General features: G+C 46.2%; 1 protein-coding gene across 12 annotated transcripts in view; it reads right to left on the reverse strand.

The window, feature by feature from the left end:
* TRERF1 (transcriptional regulating factor 1) overlaps positions 1–22,173 on the reverse strand; it is a 210,610-nt gene that overhangs the window by 41,069 nt on the left and 147,368 nt on the right. The gene's annotated exons all lie outside the window — the stretch shown is intronic.

Consider the following 22,173-nt stretch of genomic DNA (forward strand, 5'->3'; position numbering starts at 1 on the left):
GAAGACATTTAAGACATTCATTTATCAACTTATCTGCTCAACAAATACTTATTCGACACCTACTAAGTGTAAGGCACAATGCCAGGAAATGATTAAGACAAGCATCAGCTCTTGAGATGTTTATGGTTAGAAAAGGTGATGACGGGTCACATGAATAAGTACGCACGTAATAAAAAGGTAAAAATAACAGATAAGGGAACTCATAGACTGCAGAGCTAATGCCGGATAAGAATGGAATTGGAGAAAGTTTGAAGGAGGAGTATTGCTAACACATTAGTTTGCCTGTCTGGTCAACACAATTCCCTGCTTTCTGAGGTCCCTGCTCAGGGAAACATCTACACACAGTGCTGACCTGGCACAAAAAACCATACTGAGACAAGTCTTAGAACCACGAACTAGGAAATGTGGAGAGACTGGTTTAGTCTGGTTTGAGTCATATAGGTTCTTTAGGGGACTTCTAATTAGGGTCTGTAGATTCCTGGGAGTACACGAACACTTTCCAAGCACTACACATGCACTCAAAGTTTTAAGAGAGAGTTTTTGTTTCTCTTAATTCCCAGGGCCTCAAACTTCCATAGAAGCTGTTTTCTGGAACTGATTGGTGACAAAGGTACAAGTTGACCTTTAATACCTGCACTCTCACAAATGTCTTCCTTCTCTACAAAAGAAAGACAGACCTCTTACTCACCTCATCCCAAATCTTAACTGGGCTTATTATCGCCCCAGCAGCCCGCCCCACTCCTGGCCACCATATAAAGGGACATCTAGAAAGCTGAGAAAACCAGCAACTCTAATAAATGAGTAGTGAATCTTCTTTGAAACTGGATGGTTTCCAATTCCTTATTATTATTAATAATAATAGGAAGGCCTAGTAGAAGTAATTAAAGTCTGTTAGTGATAAATCGCTATGTGATATTCTTTTTTTTATTTTTTTATTTTTTTATTTTTATTTTTTTATTTTTTGCTATGTGATATTCAGTATACAACTCAAAGCAGATCAAGAACTGAGTGATCCTTTTTTTTTTTTTTTAAAGATTTTATCTATTTATTCACGAGAGACACAGAGAGAGAGGCTGGGACTCCAGGATCACACCCTGAGCTGAAGGCAGGTGCTAAACTACTGAGCCACCCAGGGATCCCCAAGTCATCCTGTTTTATTTTTTTATTTTTAAATTTTTTTTCTTTTATTTATTTATGATAGTCACACACACAGAGAGAGAGAGAGAGGCAGAGACACAGGCAGAGGGAGAAGCAGGCTCCATGCACCGGGAGCCCGAGGTGGGATTCAATCCTGGGTCTCCAAGATCGCGCCCTGGGCCAAAGGCAGGCGCTAAACCACTGCGCCACCCAGGGAATCCCCCCTTTTTTTTTTTTTTTAATTTTTTGTTTATAAGTGATCCTGTTTTAACAAAACTTCTACTTCTATCAGTACATGCAACTGAGGATATTCAGGGCGTACATATATATGAATAAAAAATAGAAATGTAATCAATCTTGGCCCCTGTCTCATATCTCATACAATATGTAATATTCTTCCATGGATATAAAAATAAACTGAAGAAAAAACCCAACACCAGCAATATTCTATTTCTGGACATGGTGGTAACTGTATGAGTGTGTTTACTTGGATAATTCAAGCTGAACGCTCTGACCTGGTCACATGTAGGTATGTGTGTTGTAAGTCAATAAATTTTATTTTAAAAAGTCATCCAGCATTATCATCTCACTAAGAGATGCATCTTCAGTATAATTTTAGTTTTTGTGTTTATTAATAATTCATCCAAATTAATAATACATTTGTGTTATTTTGATTAATCGTGTCCCATTAATAATTTTTTTAAAGATTTTTATTTATTTACTCATGAGAGACACAGAGAGAGAGAGAGAGAGAGAGAGAGAGAGAGAGAGAGAGAGAGAGACAGGCAGAGGGAGAAGCAGGCTCCATGCAGGGAGCCCAACGTGGGACTCAATCCCGGGTCTCCAGGATCACGCCCTGGACTGAAGACGGTGCTAAACCGCTGAGCCACCCGGGCTGCCCCTATTAATAATTGTTAACAATAACTCAGACCAGAAGAAAATTTTAATACTCAGAGTTTTATGATTTCAGGAAATTAACGAAGTTTTAATTTTATATAAAATCGCTACAGAGAAATATGATAGGGAAACAAACGAAAGAGTTTTAAGCATGAAATAGATTACACATATTCCATTAGGATAAAATTCCACTGGGGAAGTGAACAGAAATAAAATTTCAAGAAGAAAAAGGAACACTATTAGTGAAGAGCATGTTCATGCGTTTTTAAAACGGATGATGGTAGATATCAAATGCCTGTTGTGCTTAGATTCTACTGGATAAATTTAAAACAATGATGTAATAGTTTTACTTAAAAATATCAATGTTTACAATATCCTGGAGATTGCATCTTCTGCAAATGTATGATAAAAAATGTAGGTGTAAACTTGAAAATGTGTGAGGAGGGTCATTACGTTTACCGCATTCTTTCATGGGAGATTTTAAGACCACTGCAGTAGCCCCCTCCAACTGGAAGCTAGACTGAGTTGGTCTCTGTCCCTTCCTGAAAGATGAGAGATGAACAAATTCAGAGCAAGAGATTTGGTTTGGTTTGGTAGAATGAAGGATGTATGAAGAGAAGCAGTGGGAAGAAACCATGGTTGGCCAAAGAGAGCTGGAGTAGATCCTGAATGTGACCATGAATGGCTATTGAAGGCTTCTGAGCAGAGGCACAAAGGATGTCAGGTTTGATGGCGCTAAGCTTCAGGAGCAGGGAAACCAGCTCCCCTCCTGAAAATTTCGTCTGTATCACCTGTGAGCTTGCCAGAAATTCAGAATCTCAGGCTTCCGCCTACATGTATTCAATCTGGATCTGTATTTTATCAGGACCCTCAAGTGATTTGTGTGCAGATTAAAATTTGAGAAGCGATGGATCAGCAAGCTCTCACTGCATCCAGGTGAGACATAATTAAGACCTGAACTTGGATGATGGTGAGCAGAACAGAAGGAGAAATGAGAGAAACATGCCCCTTGTGCTGCCAAAGGGAAGTGACTCTCCTGCAGGGGCTTACCACCCAGTAAGAGGAGACCCCCCTCCTTTTCTCACACAAGCCCTCTCCCTTGACATCCTCACTTACCATTCTACCTTGCTGACTTGCAATCACCACTTCCAGACCAGAGGGTCTGGGCTCCTGCTCAGTTGCCTACCGTGCTCAAAGGCAAAGTCAACCTCATATTCCCCAGAATGGACGCTCCTGTAATAACTCTTGCCCTTGACTCCTCCCTCTTCCTTAACCAACCACTACAATATGATAGGGAATCAATTTACCTCCTAGTATTTTCTTAACTGCATCCCTTTTCCTCCAGTTCTATTACTATCACCTTAATCTAAGACTCCTCATTTGTCTTCCAGACTATCCCAGCAGCCTTCCAACTGCTTTCTCTGCTTTTGGTCTTGTCCATGCTCCAGCCAGCAGCAGCAGAATGAACTTTTAAAACATAACTCTGGGGGATCCCTGGGTGGCTCAGCGGTTTGGCGCCTGCCTTTGGCCCGGGCGTGATCCTGGGGTCCCGGGATCCAGTCCCACGTTGGGCTCCTGGCGTGAAGCCTGCTTCTCCCTCCTCCTGTGTCTCTGCCTCTCTCTCTATATATATATATCTATCATAAATAAATAAATAAATAAATAAATAAATAAATCTTAAAACAAAACAAAACAAAACGTAACTGATCTCATCACTGACCAAAATCCTTTGATGGCATCCTAGCGCTCTTAGGTTACAAATCAAAATCATGAACAAGGCTGATTGGGCTCTGTCCCAGTTTGGACAGTTTGTCCCAGTCTGGCAATGTAGCTCTCCTTTACTTTGTTCTTTACCCCCTTCTCATCACACCACCCCGGCCATTCTGGTCTTCTCTCAGTTTCCTGAAGCTGCCACACTGCCTCCCACAACAGGACCTTGGTACATGCTGGTGTCCCCCCACGCCCCTAACTTTCAAGAGCTATGCCTTTTCCCATATTATCTTTACCTAGTCACATCCCGGGGATTCCTCATTCAGATCTCAACTCAGACTCTATTTCCTAAGGAAGTCTACTCTGACCCTAACCACAGGTCAACGTCAACATCAGGGTCATTTCTTACACATTCCTTTCTTTCAAACCCATCTTCTTAGTCTGTAATTGTACTTCCACCAGTGCCATTATTTGATTAATGGATCTCTAACTACTAGAGCAGGGACCACGTCTATTTTTGCCTATTATTCTGTTCCCAAAACCTACCATAATGCCCAGCATACTGTAGGCCCTCCAATAAAGATCTGTTGAAGGAGGGTGATATTTGTTGAATGAGTGAATTGATGAATGAAAAAAAAATTAAGATAATAATGATCAAGTGTCCCGCTGAATTGGTATCAGCAGAAAAAGACACTCAGTGTAGGGGGAATGAATGTTAAGTTCTTATGGAGAACAGTTAGATCTACTTGGATCTTGATGGACAAATAGGGTTCATACAGAAATGAGAGGACCAGGAAGGGTGTTTTGGCTGAGGGAATGGTGTGTACAAAAGCATCAAGTCAGGTTCAGGTGTCTATGTCAAGAACTCATGATCTGACTGAACTTGTATGGCAGGGATGAACTGTGGGAGCTTTAAAATAACCTCCAGCAATGTTATCCTGTGGGCATCAGGCCTGGTGGTAACAGAATGCCCTGCCTAGCTTAAATCTCACCACTTCACCCTACCCCCAAAGGCTTTGCACCACATTACCTCCCACAGGAAGAATTACTTATCGAAACTCACCAGATTCTGACCATGACCTGATTTCATGTCCCTCTACCATGCCCCTGTGGGTGGAATGGAAGCTAGATAATTTTACTTTGGTTGATGTGTCTGCTTTGTGCTCTGAGCTACAGGAATCTATTCTTTATTCCCTAGTATTTTTCAGAACTGGAAATGTAGTTTATTTACAAGTACAAAACCCTACAAAGTCAGAAGTAGGCTCCCAAAATGTGGTTCCTGGGTCAACAGCATAAGCATCACACGGGAACTTGTTATAAGTACTTATTCTTGGCTCCAGACCCACTGAATCAGAAACTTGGTTGGGGGACATGCAATCTTTGTTTTAATGGGCCCTCCGTTGAGTCTGATGTCCTCTCCAGTTGGAAGACTCCCATAAAGCTCATCTAGTCTCCCTACAGGACAGATTCAGAAGGTGAGGCCCAGAAATGTTAAATTTATATATTTTAAATTTTTAATTAATTTCTCCCAAAACTTAAATGTGTAAAATTCATATCTATCTATCTATCTCTTAAATAGGAACTATATTTATGTGGTTCAAAATTCAAAAGGCATAACAGAGTATACAAAAGAATGAAAATTACCTGAAATAACTAAATGCTTAAAAAGAAAGTGAAAAGTTAGAGCAAAAATTTTTTTAAAAGGTATATGTGAAAAGGTTTCTTTTTATCCTTATTCCCATATACCCAGCAGCCCAGCCTTCTTGGGATAATTACTCAGATTCTCATGTGTTTTAGAAACATTTTATGCTCATATAAGAATGCTTATACACACCCCTGCCTCCATGCCTTTTGCAAAGACAGTAGCATGCCGCAGTTTTTTTTTTTATTTTTTATTTTTATTTTTTTATTTTTAATTTTTTTATTTATGATAGTCACAGAGAGAGAGAGAGAGAGGCAGAGACACAGGCAGAGGGAGAAACAGGCTCCATGCACTGGGAGCCCGACGTGGGATTCGATCCCGGGTCTCCAGGATCGCGCCCTGGGCCAAAGGCAGGCGCCAAACCGCTGCGCCACCCAGGGATCCCGCATGCCGCAGTTTAACATCTTGTCAAAAGCCTTTTTGTTTTTAAAGATTTTTATTTATTTATTTGGGAGAGAGAGCATGAGCAGAGGGGAGTGGCAGAGGGAGGGAGAAGCAGACTCCCCACAGAGCAGGGAGCCCAAAGCAGGACTCGATCCTAGGACCCTGAGATCATGACCTGAGCTGAAGGCAGATGCTTAAACCAACTGAGCCACTTAGGCACCCCAAAAGGTATCTTAAATATACCATTTACAACTGAGAAACTATTCTTCTTGGTAGATTAACTGATCTCCTAAAATTGTCATAAAACCATCTCAGGATTCAAGTCTTAATGACTTTTCTAATAAGGTTACTACTTTGCTCATTATGGAAAACATTTCCTATTGGGTAACTGGCATCAGGAGCTTTTTCACTCATGAACTAATTAACAGAACTACTACTTTCACATTTCTTTGATCAATTTCTTCCTTAGAGCAAGACTCCGGGATTCCAGATTGGAATCAACAAATGGAGGCTTACTCAGAACCCAATGTGCCCCCTCCATTTCGCGTGGAAGCATTATAGCCACACGGCTTGCTTCCATGCCCCTCTGCCCACTGGTTGTCCAGTCATTCCAAGGCAGGGACGGCATCCTCCTCATCTTGTGTCCCAGTGACTGGGACACAGCAGATGCTCAGTCCATGCTCATTGAATTGAGACACTGAGTCAAACAAATGAGACGGAGAGCACTTCACCCCTGACAGGGACCCAGGGACAGAATCTATTCTTTTCTGTTTTGGGTCAAGTGCCCTACAGCACCAGATTCAAGGGATAATGTAGATAATGCTCTGCACCGACTTTTTTTTGGCACAGGAGTTCTTCTGTATGGGGCCAGCTGGTAAATATTCTCAGGTTTGTGGGCCATACAATCTGTCACCACTTTGCAACTGTAGCGTGAAAGCAGCCATACAACTATATATACGTGAATAGGCATGGTTTTGTTCCAATACAACTTTATTCACGGACACTGAAATTTGAATTCTCCTGATTTTTCTTCAACCCCATAAAAATGTAAAAACCCTTCCTTAGGTGGTATAAAACTAGGTTCATGCTGTGTTTGGCCCCAGCCAAAGTCTGCAGAGTCCTATTCTAGCACTTCAAAGCCCCCCCTACCCCGCACCCCCAGGAGTACCAGGAGACAGAGCACAATCTGCAAGGAGGGTATTTGTCCAAAAGGGCTCTCCTTTGAACCAGAAAGAGAGAGAGGGAGGAAGTTGACTTTGGCCAAGGAATCAGCAGGACTCGTTTGCTTATAATTTAGCAGGGGTAACACCCTGCTCCCGCCAGACCACCACCGCTTGTTGGAGGAAGAAAAACCAAAAAGAGTTTCCTTTTTCCGACACTGGATCATCATTCGGAGACTGTATACACAATCCCCCAAATAACTTGGCTTGGGTTTGGGGCAAGCCTTCCTCTCAGGTCTATCAGAGGAGCTTTTATTTGGGTTCTCCTGGGATTCTTCTCACTCCAGCTTTCTCCCCAGATTCCCAAAGGAGGCAGAGGCTAAGGGCAGTTCTCCAAGGCGTGGGCCCGCAGTTCACGGCCTCCTTTATAGCAATGTTGTTGTTCTAAATGCTTTCTGATTAGTCTTTTAAATAAAGCCGGTGGGTATTTTATAATCCTGTAACCCAATTACCGTGGACGAGTTCTGCCAATGATGGCTATTAGCACCGAAACATTCCCCCTCGAAGAGTGACTGGTCTGCTCCTTTCCTTGGCCGCTCGCTGCTCCCTGCCCTGGGTCTCTGCTGACTCTCTGCTGTGGGAGGATCTCCAAGACTTCCTTTGGCCCCCAAGGGACACTTATTTCTCCCTCTTTCAGACTCACCTTGTGGCATCAACTGTCCCTCCAAGCCCAGGAACCAGGAAGAAGCCTGACAGCCTGGGAATCTGCAAAACGGAGTTTGGATTTTGCTTCCTGTGGACAGCTCTCCACCAGGAAACAGTGATTGGAGATATTTCACTTTCTAATGTGCAGGGTACTGGTCCTAACTGCCATCGCTCACTCCTCTGGGCTAGCAGTAGTCCTTGACCAGGGAATTAACACTGTCTTCCCCGGGTGACTGCCACATGCCATTTCTTCTCTCCTTCCCTGGCTGGCATAAGGGATGTGGGTGTCAAGGATGTGGGGAGATAAGAGATCACAGGAATAGAGGATGGCTTCCTGGAGGAGGCAGCCATGGTCTGAGTGTGCCTTGATATATTCCTGTATGTAGTTTTTCAAACCACTCTCCCCCATAAATGTGTAGGTCTGGGTAGGGATATTAGAAACATGGGCATTGATTCTGTGAATATGGTACAAACAGAGAGGTGCTGGAGGAGCAAACAGGAGACTCAGCTTTGGCTCCACTGACTCTCTGTGTGAACCTGGGCAGGTAATTTGCCCTATTCTGGATCTCAGCCATACTTTTATGTATCCAGATAATTAAAGTCAAGTTTTTCTGGAGGGAGCCTTAACAAAATCCATAAAATTTCTGCCTCATCTTTTATCAACTTGTAGTGGCTGAAATTAATGGTTCAGCATCTAATTAGTATTCAAGGTGAGGACTGGACAACTGTTCAGGGGTGAATGCACACAGCTTAGAGCCCACTATGTGGTGTTTCTCTCCTACAGGACGGAGAAGGCAACTGATGTGGCCCAACCCTTCCTGACTTCCCAGCACATGACATAACAGCACATATTATATGCTCTGGGAGACTAGAGTGGGACCTGCTCATATGCACCCAGGGGGATCCATGTTTATCACATCAGGATAGATAAAATCAGTTATATCTCAGAGAGAAAGTGACCTGTGGAGGCAGTGCAGGAAACTTCGACCCCAAACACAGGGTTCCTTAGATGTCAAGGGAGAGATGTAATAGGTTCTGGGGGTGGGAGGGATGCCAGGGCCAAGGTCCACACGGGCTTCCTGACTCCTTCCATGAAGGCTCTTCCCCACTGCAGCTGGCCCCTCCAGGTGATGGGGAGGTTGAGAGATGCTACAGCCAAGGGGTCTGCAGAGAGGAGGCGGGTCAGGGGAATCAACTGAACAAGCCATAGGTGAGGCCCTGAGTTACTCCATAATTACATGTTTCTCCTAAGGAGGAGTTGCTAGGAAGATTTCAGAATCGACCAGCAACCATAATGAAGACGGATCTGTGCCAAGAGACTCGACCAGGTCGTAGCCGCGGGCCTTAAGAGATGTTCAGCCAAGTGGACTAGGGACTTCACGGCCTGCAGACCAGCATCTGTGCCCTGCCCGTCCTTTATATCCTTTCATACAACCTCACGGCAAGGACCTACTGTGCAAGGACTCTGCTAGAAGAGATACAAACCCAACAGCCTGAATCTTTTAAGCTCAGGGCTTCCTAAAGACTCCAAGGAACTTCACAAAGAGGAGACAGAGGGGGGCCTCTAGGGGGTGGGGAGGCAGGGGGGCGTCACTTCAGCCAGGGCTCAGGAGGCATAGTGGGCAGACCCTTGCTGGTGGGAGTGGGGGTGGTCGGGGCCTGGGACCACTCCTGACCCCAAGGACACGGGCTTTATGAATCAACACTTAGGACTGCAGCCCAGAAAGGATTCCCATCCCTGAAGCTGTCCAGGGCAGAGCAGGGCAGGGAGAATGGAAGATTCTCCAGCTGTTCTGATGCAGCCCTAGGGAGTATGGGGGATGAAGATGGACTGGAAAGGGTGCTGGCTGGTGGGAAGAGCGGACTCCTGTATTCTGCTTCCAGCCTCAGAGTGAATTATAAATTTAAGAAGACACAAGTCAAGCACCTGAGTGCTCCATTCCTATCTATCACTCAAACCCCAAGCAGTGAGTGACAGAGACTGGTTTCCTTTGCAGGGGATGGTGAGGAGGGAGCAGCCTATACTGCCACCTGGATAGCACCAGCCCGGAGGCTCTCCTGCCTTAGGACGCTAAGTAGGCTGCTTGGTCAAGGGTTCAGTTCCGCAAAGGAGCAGCTGATTTAGTTCTGGTCTGTGGCCTTTACAGTTTGATGTCTATCTAAAAAGCAAATGCCTCTGGACATCCAAGGTTTCAAAGATGGGGTGGGTGTCTTGGGGAAAACACACTCCTTTCCGGAAAACAGCTTACAGTTTACTGGGTAACAAAGTAAGCGATGCTCCCTTATATATGAAATAATTGTGCCTTGGCGTCCTTTGTGCTTGGGGTCTCTTTGGCTCTCCTGCCGGCATTTCAGACGAGGTTCACTGGGTTATGATGTCAGTGCCACATGTGGGCATTCTGTACACAGCAGCAGCAACACAGCCCCCACTTGGGGCGATGCCGCAGCCCCTAGGCTCTTCTCTTGTAAGATAAGGAGGCTAAGACAAGCAACCCCACAGCCCTCTTGGGCTCAGAACTCTAAGACTTCTGGGGAAATTCTGGGAGTCAAGAAACATGTCAGAGGGACTTCTGTGTCTGGGCCTGGAGGCCATCCCAGAGGTATTTCCTGAGTGGCTGCCTTCTCCAAGCCTCTGTAGATTGGATTCTAGCCCATCATCATGACTCATGCCCCCACCTTTCTAATTCTGGGGGCAGCCAGAGGCCCATCCTGTTCAGCTCTGGGACCCAGCCTATGCCTTGTGTGTGGCACTGTGCTAACTAGATGTGTGCTCAGTGAATCCAGAGGGCGTCACAGCCCACCTCAAACTTCCTTGTCACCCTGCATCCTCCTGACCAAGCTTTGACTCAGTGACTTGGCTGTTCTGAGATGTCTCCTTTGTCCTTCATTGTGTGAAGGGAGGTCGGCCACCAACAAATTAGAGGGGCTCCTCGTCCCAGGGTTCTCGGGAAGCTGCTGAGCTCAGGGAACCAAACAGTGAACAGACCATAGGAGTGAACATCCTGCAAGAGCCAAGCTGATGGAGTGGCGGAGACCAGTTTTGTCAGGAGGACCTTGGTTCACATCACAGCATGCCAAGGTAAAGAAAAAATGGTATGCTTTAATTTACACATGCTTCCAAGAATTCAATGTTATAAAGATGGAAGTGAACATTCCCAACAAACCCTTCACCTGAGATTCCCATTGTTGAGTTCTGTATGTGGATGATGAGAGGGTCATAAAAGTTGGTGTCCATCTACCCAAATGACTACCAACAGGCCTCAGAGAATCAAGAGGGTCTGGATTTGCTCCCTCCTTTGGTAATCCTTCACATCCTGGGAAGCCCCCAAACCTATCTGGACTTGCCCAAGTCTGATATCCTGTTGGTCACTGGTCCTCATTACCTCACTGTTCCAGATTCTTGCATATATATTGTTAAAGATTTTATTTATTTGAAAGAGAGAGAGAGACAGCAAGTAAGAGCACAAGCAGGAGGTGCGGGAAGAGGCAGAGAGAGAAGCAGACTCCCGACTGAGCAGGGAGCCCAATGTGGGGCTTGATCCCAGGATCCCAGGGCTTGATCATGACCAAAGCCAAAGGGAGACGCTCAACTGACTGAGCCACTCGGGTGCCCTGACTATCTCAAATTGTTGCCCAACCAACCTCCCTTTGCTGCTCCAAGACCAGGTAGTTTCGGTGAGGCCCCCACAGGGGGCTCCTGTGGCTGAAATGAGAGGGCAGAAACGGGGCCCCCAAGAGCCTGGGGTCCTTGGAGAGTGTGAGGACCAAATCCTAGAGGAAGGATTCACAGGCCCAGAGAAGCATCCTTCCTTCCGCTTGTTGGAAATATGACTCCATCAGGGAGTCACCTCAGGTATTCTATTTTTCAACCAATGCTAGATTTTTAAGTTCTAAAGGCACAGAAATGTCTCTGAATACCTCTGTTTGTACGGCTCTCCCTCCCTTCTCCACTGTGCCATCCACGACCAATGCTGGGCCCAAAGCGGATCCACTCAATGTTTACGGGATGCAGCAAACAAGTTTGTCCAAACATCAACGCTGTGTGGAGACAATCCCCTTCCCTTGAAGCTGGTGTGACCCTAGGTTAAGCCTAGGTAGGATGCCCAGGTGTCTTCCAGCCCCGTGTGGAGACAGACTGCAGAGGGGCTGGCTGCAGTCAGAAGGACAGCAGCAATGACCTCCAGAGCCATGCTGACAAGCTAGACTAACACTGCTGAGCAGATGGGAAAGAAGGATGATAAAGAAAGATAACGTGGCTAATGTGCATGGGATGCTGACCTCAGGCCAGACACGGTACCAAGTCCTTCACAGTACCCCCAAACCCCTGACCCTGGTGGGAACCTGCACCTGTGGCGCTTCACTACCTTACCAGTCTCCCACAGACACCCTGAGATGGCATTCTCAGTTGAAGGTGAATTCTATGGAATAACCAAGTGGTGAAATACTATGCAGCTGTTAAAAAAAGATCAAGGACACTCCATAAACGGGTATAGAAAGCTCTCCAACGTTAACATAGAATATACACATATCTATGTATCTGTAAATAGTCGATTCTCATTATTAGCTGTAATATATCTTGTGATGTCATTACGAACACTGGATCATTTAGTACTGTATCACTGCTCCTGGGGGAAATACAGGTGAGGTCCCTGTGAGCCTCTGGTCACAACAATTCCATCAACTGATCAGAACTTAACCTCATTTTATGTGTGTTTCTGTGTCAAGGCACCTTATTTAATATATATTGTTGATTTGTAAACACCAAACTCAGAGCCAATGGCCCTATAACTTTTATTTGAATGAAGCTTATCTAGTAAGTATTTCCTCCATAGGTCACATGCAACCTCCTTGCACTGAGGAAAGCCCCAAGCCAGCACACCAGCACCACACCTGGGGGCCACTGTGAACAACGAAACCAACAGGAAGCACAAGGATGTGAAAAATGTGGCACAAAACTGACTGGAAAAAGGACACCTGTTGGCAGCACGAGAGCTGCCACAGGAAGGCAGCGCATCACCTGGTCAGCCTCAGCTGGGAATGGGTATCAGGCAAATCGAATGTTCTGCTGTTCTGTGCATGTGTGCCAAGGACTTCGAAAGTGTCCCAAGTATTGATTTGGAGGTTGTAAATAAATTTGAGAGAGTAGAAGAATTTGCAAATATGGAATCCATGAATAGCTGGCGACCCACTGCATATTCACAGTTGGTTGTTGTGCATTAAGAAAATCTGGAAGGATCCAAGAAACCAGGAAGAGTCGTCTGTGAGGAGGGAGGGGCTGTCTCTGGGCTGAATAGGAAGAGAGTGAGAAGGAGACTTCATTTTACAGCTTTTTATGTTTCTCTCATTTATTGAACCATGGGAAGCTATTACTTGTTCAAAAATAAACATGTCATAAAACATTGGAAAAACTGCATGTACACTTAAAAGCACTACATTCACACCTTAAAATTTTATTTTTAACTTCAAACACAAATATCTTACTAATCTTTTGAGGCACAGTCCAGGCCTCTGTACATAGATCTGTTGACTAGAGCTTTGCATTTGTTTTTTAAGCATAAATCACCCCACAATGTGTCATTTTCTAGTATGGCATCTGTAAAAAAGGAGCTGGAAGGTGAGGGCAACCAGTGGAGGAGCCACAGCACACCCTCCTCTGGCAGGCTCATCTCTCTCCTCCCAGTGACGGCCTCCAGCAGGTGTCGTGCATACGTCTGGGCAGGGATTTTCTTGGAGGGGCTTGCTTTGATCAATTCTTTGCAAAGCATTCAGTTCACTTTTCACAGAAACAGCATTTCTACTTCTTTTTTGCATTCACAGGTCTTCAGCTCACATCACACTTAGTTTACGCAGGCACATTACTGAGCACCACTGGCGTGAATAGGTGCTCGTGTAGCCCCCAGCCACACCTGTGAAGGTAGGGGCTGCGTGGGCAGTCTGGGGGCCCAGGGACAAAAACAGTCCCCAGACATCAGGTAGAAGGTGGGCTGAAGAACTGCATCACCTGTGTGAGAATGTGCCTTGTGAACTTGAATGCACCACAGAAATGCAGGATGTCATTGAACCAGGTCTTCGTACATTAATCTTCATGCATTTTATGTGTCAGCTATGTCTGTGGGTCAGACAGATTCTCTGGGGGTGGAAGGGTGGTCCCTGTGGTGCTCAGGGCAAAGCTGGGGAAGGGTAGACCCTCAGCGAATATCTTCTGAAAGCAGAGACCTTCCTCAAAGGCCTTCAAGGTAGGATTTCTAACAAAGTGGACATTTAGCTATCACATTTTTAGGAAAAGGTCCAGGAAAGGCAGGTCTCCTTAAGTGCCCGACTAACCTTCAGAGAAGCTATTTGGGATAGAAGTCCTCAGTCTGGGCCTCTCCCCCTGCTCCCCAGCACCTAGCAACTGGGGGAAGGGGCCAAAGCCCATGACCTGAACCTAAAAGGCCTTTGTCTCAGCAGAGGACCTGGCCCTATTTTGAAGAAGACATGGGGGCTGCAGGCATTTTCTCCTTCCACTTCCTGGGCCCAAACGAATTTCAAGCCTCCACCTCTTTCCTCATCTTAAGTATTGGAGGGGCCTGAATCAGACCCCAAGAACACAATCCCCCCTCACTTCCAATAGATTATCAATTCCTGTCGACCTCTCCTCCATGGCATTCCCCAACCATCTTCTCATTCCCCTGCCAACGCTATGATACAGTCTCTTCGCGGTTGGCCTCACCACTTCCAGCCCGCTTTTCCACTAGTAGCCCTGCCCATGCCACCCCTCTGCCCAAAACCTCCAGTGCTCCCCCTGCCAACAGAAGAAGGGTGCCCACAACTCAGCCAGGCTTATGGGGCCCTCACAATTTGGCCGCATCTACCTTTGTAATGATTTTCCCAACCATTTACCCATACCCACCCTGAGCATTGGACCTAGGGAGCTACCCCAGTTTTCAGAATGCTGGTTGCTCTGTCTGAAATTGCTCTCATTCTCCATTTTCTCAGCCCACAAGTTCCTGTTTGGACTTAACATCATTTATGAAACCTTCCCTGATTCTCAGACATGCACTGTAACAAAATATTTGAGTGCCCACTTTATACCAGGCATAGTGGATATAAAATGGGGGTGGGTACATGACTCAGTATCAGCCCTCATGGAGCTTGCAGTCTGGGGCGGCAGTGTCAAGACACAGACAAATGTAATTCTATGACCATGATGAATGGCTGTAATAACGGGTCATGTCCTCACCAGAAAGGTTTATGAAGGATCCTCTGCAGAAGTCACAGTGATGCCACCATCCAATGGATGAGAAAGGTGTGGAAATGGTGCAAAATGTCAAATTCCAGACAGAGTCGAGGGCAGTATGGGCAAAGGCCCTGGGACAGGTAGGAATAAGGTAGACATGAGAAACAAGAGAAAAAGGCCAGAGTGGCTGGAATACTGGACTAAGCAGCATAAAACTAGAAGGGGGGCAAGGGCCATACCACCCAAGGTTCTTGAGGTAAGGAATTTTATCTTTATCCTAAAAATGTATTGGGGAACCATAAAAGTGTTTCGATTAGTGTGTGTCTGTGTGTGTGTCTTCCAGGCATGTGTGACTGACCAGATTTTCCTCCTGAAAAGGCCACATTGTAGATCAGAGCTCAACAAGTTTTACAAAGTAAACAGCCAAACAGAATACATTCTAGATGTTGCAGCCGGATGACAAAACCAAGGCTAAGACATAGACACGTATGTAGTGAGGGAAATATAAATTTCTGTAAGTTTTTCAACATAACTAAAAATATAATAATATCGAGAACTTTTTTTTGATAATACAGATTGGCTAATGAGAACAGTGGAAGCATTTTTTGGAAGGATAACATCTTGCTTGACTGGGGTTCAAAGCCAGTGTTCCCACATCACTGAGTTTTCATATGTACAAACCATTTTTAGCTCACAGACCATAGTCTGTGGGCCTGTGGTATAGACATAGGCTGGAGGAGGGTGGTTGGGGACACAGAGGGCACTTAGCTTTACGTTGGTCCAGGTCAGGCAGCTCACATGTGTGTGGTGATGGAGGGGCCTTTCGGGGTGAATCTGACAGAACTTAGTGATGTGGTAGGTACAGGGGCATGGAAGGGGCAGGTGTCAAGATGACTCCCAGATGTCGGGGTTCATGCCTGTGAGAGTTCAGTTTCATTTGGAGACCTACAGGAGCTGCTCCTGAGCCAGCTGGACTGGGGGGTCCCAGGCTGAGAGATCTGTGAGTTCCCTGACAACAGGTAATAAATGAAGGCAGGGGCACGAGGAAGAATGCCTGGAGAGCCAGCAAGGATGGGCCAGGACTCTGCGCGTCATCACACCACTCAGCACACTGTGCCCCACTGGACTACTGCCTCTGCCATCAGGCCAGCACCTCTTCTGAGGAGAGCCTCATCAACTCTGTCTTCAGGGGCTGGCATAATACATGGTACCCGCTGGGTACATGAGACATGAGAGAGGGAGGAGGGAGAGGGGAAGGGGAGACCTTTTGTTTCTACAGGATAACATGGGAAATACCTCCTCAGTTCACAAAGGAATCCTCCAAAGAGCAGACCACGTCCTTCCCAAGAGCTGCTTTTGATAAGGGTCACCGGACCCTCCCCCATCATGTTAAATCATCCAAGCGTGTGAACACACACGCACATTTACACACAAATCTCCTCCCCACCAACCCTTGCAACATGATTTGTGGTGATGGTGTATTAATAACACACCCATCAGCTGTCAGCTCAACATGTCTAAATATTATGTTCCATCACCCAGAACATCATTTTTTTAAATTTAAAAAAAAAAAAAAAACAAAGTGGCAATTCCACTCACAGCAAGGAGGGGAGAAAGGAAAAAAAAAAACCCACAGGTTAAAGAAAATCAAATTTTCTCTTTTTCCTGATTTGTTGTTGTTGTTGTTCTTCTTTTTTAAAACAGAAGAATAAAAAGCTCATGGTTCCATCTCTTTAATGGTCCTGGGATGAGGTCAATGCTGAGTGACCTGCCCTGATGACCACAGGGTGTGTCCGCTCATATCTGTGGAGTTCAGAGCAGACCGGTCCCCTGGTCCACAGGCACAGATGCTCTGGCTCAATGTGGAGTCTCTAACAAACACATCAAGGAAAGCAGTGCACAAAGCATAGACATACACTATTCTGTTCTGTCCCCTCAACAAACCTGTAGAGTCAGAAGTGTTTTCCCTATTTTAAAAGATGAGGGAATGGACATGGAGGGGATAATCTGCCCAAGGTCACACAATTAGTGACAAAGGGCCAGGCCTCCACTGCTCTGATGCCCAAGGTTGAGGCTTCCTATGGTATTCCACAGGGTCCCCAGTTCTCCATCGCAGATCTGATTAGCACAAAGCTACTTCCCCTAAGTTGGAGCCTTCTAGCTTTGACTTCGGAAGGTTGAGGAAAGCCAGTTTCACCGCAGTACACATATGCCCTGGGAATCTGGCCATCTACACTTAGCAACCCTCCACTCTCTAGCATATAGCCATGGACTGGGAAGTATGAAAAAGAAGCATTGTTATGAGGCATTGCATAACAATAACAAGAAAAAATCTTCCTTTTTTCTAGTCTGAAAGGGCTGAGCTCCAGCTATCTGGAAATTTGTTTTATTCGTCAGGAACTTTTCCCTGGAGAGAGAGAAACAGGCAATGTAGCAGAATTGCTAAGACCACTCTCCTGGAGTCAGAAGACCAGAGTTCAAATCCTCATCTTCCACTGGCAAAGTAAGAACCCAGCAGATTGATCTTGTCTTTTTTTGGGGGGGGGGGGGGGGCTCAGTTTGGACTGAGGAATGACAATACCTACTGCTCCACAGCTGTTTTTTTTTTTTTTTTTTTTTGGTGAGGATATAACAAGAACGTACTGGGATGTGCGTGGCACCCATGAGGACTGGTGGAGCCTCACCACTTGGGGTGGGGTTCCTGTTGTTTTGTTTTGACTTGGGTACAGTTTAGATCAGGCCTCAATGACTCAGTCGTGATTGAATCGGTTTGGTTATTCGTTTCCAGGGCAACCTTGAGGCCTCCCTTTGTTTCAGTCACCAGATTGGTGCTCAGGGGCAGGCGCTGCCAGACGTGGACACCGTCAAGAAGAGGAAGACCCTAAAACCTGTCCGCTGGAAATCCTCAGCTGTCCAAGGCCCTCTGATGCAGAGACCAACAACCACATTTACCCCCTCTACACCCTCTGAAGGCACCCCTGCAGCAGGGTGCGTTCACTTTGATCCCTCCCGAAGACCCGGAGACACCATGCAAGGCCTCCTGGGCATTCCGCATATTATTCCCGAAGGCAGAGAAATAAACAGAAGAATGTAAATGCTCAGTTGTGGAGGGAAGCTTTCTGGGGCAGGTCAGCCCCTGCCAGAGAGGCCTTCAGCTCTCCAAGGCTCAGTGAGATTCAGGAGATGCCTGAGAGGGCCTTGGACTAGGGCCACAGGTCAGGCCCAGTTCTTCCACGTGGTTACTGGTAATGAAGGAGGTGTTCTGCTCTCTGGGGACTAGCCGTCAAACAGTTCAAGAGTCCCAGAGAGGAAAAGAGAAGTCATTATTTAGTGGCCATTTAAAGCTTAACCATATCTGTGGTTATCATTAAAGGAGAAAGCGTGCGCCCAAATTACCCAGAAAGAGTCATTTCATTCCCTCCATGATACCAGATAAAGAGGCAGTCTACTTCCTTTCCTGTTTCAAGAGGGCCCCCAGCTCTTAGATTCCTGGAAACTGGCAAGAACTCTGTCCCTATCTGCAGTTTCCTCACTTGTAGTCACAGCCTCTTGGCCTGCCTCTCAACAATGGTGCCTCTAAGGAAGCTGGGACGCACAGTGTGCTGTCCCAAGGAAGCAGGCCTGGGGAGGCTCTGGTGGCCCACAGCTGCCACCTGGTTGGATGGGAAAATGAAAGCTTGCCCAGCGGAAGCACCAAACTCTCTCCGAGCTCATGCCAAGGTGGGGGTGAGAGAACAAAAAAGGAGGCCAACCTAAGCCTTACCGTGTGGAGGGCACTCACACCTATTATTTTTCTGTGAGGCAGACCTGGCCGGAGGCTGCCTTCCCATTCCGAGCTAAGCTGTGGAAGATCGCAGGGATGAAGAGATTTCCAAAGGATCACCCATGTTGCCAGGAGCAAACCTGATGGACTCGAAAGCAGAGGATTCCAGTCCCAGGCCAAAGAGCCCCCCAGAGACCACAAAACCACTGTCACTAAAATGGGACTAGGGCCTCCATGTGACTTGAACGTACTCCCAAAATACTAACAAGGCGGCATCGTGAAAATGCAAAAAACAAATTCCTATTTATTTCTATCCCATCGATAAAAATGTCCCAGCCTCTCTGAATAGCTCCCGTTTTGTCCTCCCCCGCCCCCCCCCCCCAACTCTTGTTGGTCTTTTGGAGCTAAACTAAGTCTTCCCTCTTCTTTTGATTATGCATACATAGATTATATCCCTCTTCATGGGACACTTACCGGAACTTTAAACATTCTCAGATGGGGTTCTTTTAAGCCCACTTCGCCTGCCCTCTACCACCACCCCCCTCACCCCCCCAACCCGGTTGCTGCGTATTCAGGAAGTGCAAACCCAATAGAAAGATAACCCGGACCAGAGAGAAAGGGAGACTGGCCCTGTGACCTTGTTGGGCAAATGACTTCCCCTTCCCAGTACCTCAGACTCAGCTTCCGCAGAACAAGGAGGCTGGGCCCAATGGGCTGCAAGGAGGTCCCTCTGGCTCTGACCTGCGAAGGCTAAGCTGGGTGAGCACCCCCAGCCCCTGACTGGTCCCAGGGACACCCAACAATCCTGAGCCAGGGTACTGAGGCACTAGGGTTTTCTACCACTCACTCCTGATGCCTAAGGATCCTACTGCAGCTGTTAAACAGCGCTGGGAGTCAGGACACCTGGTTCCAGTCTCAGTTCTCCCATCTTTTCGAAAAGGGGAAGAGAGTGAGTGGGGGTGGGGGGGATCTGAGCAGACTTAAGCTCCAGCTACAGTGCTTTAACTTTTTAAAAAATAGGATAATGTATATGACTAGTAGAATAAAGATTTTAAAAGCATTTTTAGAGAGGGCATCACCCAACAGTGAAAAGGAACATCATGATGGTCAATCTCCAGAGCTTCACTTACAGACTCCGTTTATGGCGTTTAGGGGTTCTGCTGGCATAGGAGTCCTCTGCCTGGGGCTCCTCCTATCTCTGTATCCATAATAATTCTGGCTCCTCAAACTCCTAAGATAGCCCCAGACATAAGGTGTTGACTTCCTGGTTCTGGAAAATGGCCTTCACAATCACACCTAACATAAAGCCCTTGTTTCACTCTGCAGGGTTGGCAAGGAGAACACAGGCTGGGTTGTCACCCAATGAAGACTATTTAATCTACCAGTTGAACACCCCCTGGGCAAAGCCAGTTAGATGGTATAAGTAATCAATCTTGGCTAACAGCTCTGAGTAACTAGAATAAAGGAGGGACAGGAAGCATGAGTCATCATCGGGAGAGAGCTGTTAATAGACTTTGAGGTTTGCAGGCAGGGGTGGGGCTAGGCCTGGCCCCTCAGCTGGGTGGAGAATATGCAGGACATCATCTTGGGAGTTGTGGAGAACAAAGCAGCCCCTTTCTAACCACAGGAACATCAATGCTCAAGCTTCCAGAGCCCTCATCCTTCTAGATATTTAAGCAACAGTTAGGAAAAGAAGGCCAGTGGTTGACTCCAAATAAGTCTGATTCTTACAGATTGCATTTTTATTTATTTTTTAAAAATATTATTTATTTATTTGAAAGAGAGAGAGCATGAGCATGAAGAGGAACAGAGGGAGAGGGACAAGAAGACTCCGTGCTGAGTGCAGAGCCCAACTCACAGCTGGATCCCACAAACCTAAGATCATGACCCGAACCCAAATCAAGAGTCAGAAGCTCAACTGACTGAGACACCCAGGTGCCCCTTTACAGACTGAATTTTTTTTTAAGACTCTATTTATTTATCTGACAGTGAGAGAGCACAAGCAGGGGGAGCTGCAGAGAGAGAGAGAGAGAGGGAGAAGCAGGCTCCCCGCTGAGCAGGACTCAATTCCAGGACCCTGGGATCATGATCTGAGCCAAAGGCAGACGCCCAACCGACTGAGCCACCCAAGCACCCTCTGACTGAATTTTTACAGAAAGTTGCCAGTCACTGCTTTATGACAGTGAGCTGATGGCCTGGAATCAACTGAAGCATTTACTGTAGAGATAGAAGCCAAATGCTAATCCACTCAAGACCACCATGTTCACTGGCCATGAGTGGTCAACCACACTTGGGAAACCTGGTGAAACACAGTCAAACATTAATTGCAGGACTTCTCAGGGCTTTTGCTATGCTAGTGGCTCTCCAAGAGGAGTCACAGAGGCCATCTGTCTCATTGGCTCATGAGAACACCCATCTCTATAGCTCAGTTCACACCATGTCTACACCCAGCTGCCCAACAGGCCCAGCTCCCATCTGCCTGCTCCAGCCTTCCCTGACCACTTAGTAGGGACACAGTGCTGTCCCTCTCGGCGACCCATTCTGTATACCCAACATTTCATCTCATGAAGACAGTTTATCCTCTGTGTCTGTTTTTGGTCATGAAGTCTTTTAAAATGAATAGACTTTATTTTTTAGAGCAGTTTCAGAATCACACCAACTCTGCCTTTTTTAATGCCACTTGTGTACTGTATAAAGCCTAGAGTCACTATGAATAGCAGGCACTGAAAAAAGTTGTTGCCTGATAGATATCAAATCAGGAAGTGATAAAAATCTGAGAGTAATATAAAGCCACTTAATAGAAGGATCTAAGAACGAAAGTAAAACAGACAGTGAGGACCACTTCTCTAACCCTACTGAACATGTGTCCAGCAAAGTGGTTCTGCCCTCCTATTATCTGGGGGCTCCAAGAGAAAAGTCCCCAGTGAGTGGTATCATCAAGCCCAGCCCGTCTGTGGCCGCATGACAGACAGCATGGTTCAGAGGGAGGGCCAAGATTCTGGGGTACCCCATTTCCAGAACCTATGGTTCATACCATCTGCAAACACTGGCCAGACCAGTGTGCTCTGTGTTCCCTCAAACCGTCTTTAAAACCACTCCAGTTTGGAGAACATAATAGTGAGGCTGAGGATCCCACATCGCCCCTAGATTTCTGCTTCCATTTGCATCGTGGTTCATAAACCAGCTCTTGTCAACTTAAAAGTATCACTGAACAAGAGCTTGGGGCTTGAAGGGTCTGTCTCAGTCATAACAATACTGACTACCATAGACTGACTGTTATCATGCTCCAAGCTCCTGTCATGAGCTCTATATGCACAGTCTTTATTCTTTTTTTTTTTTTTTTTTTGAGAGAGAGAGAAAGCGCACACATATGCATGTGCATTCATGGTGGAGGAGAACAGAGGCAGAGGGGTAGAGAGAATCTCAAACAAACTCCACACCGATTGAAGAACCTAATGTGGGGCTTAATCTCACCACCCTGAGATCGTGACCTGAG

Source organism: Nyctereutes procyonoides, unplaced genomic scaffold, assembly GCF_905146905.1.
Source record: "Nyctereutes procyonoides isolate TBG_1078 unplaced genomic scaffold, NYPRO_anot_genome, whole genome shotgun sequence".
NCBI classification, from domain to species: Eukaryota; Metazoa; Chordata; class Mammalia; order Carnivora; family Canidae; genus Nyctereutes; species Nyctereutes procyonoides.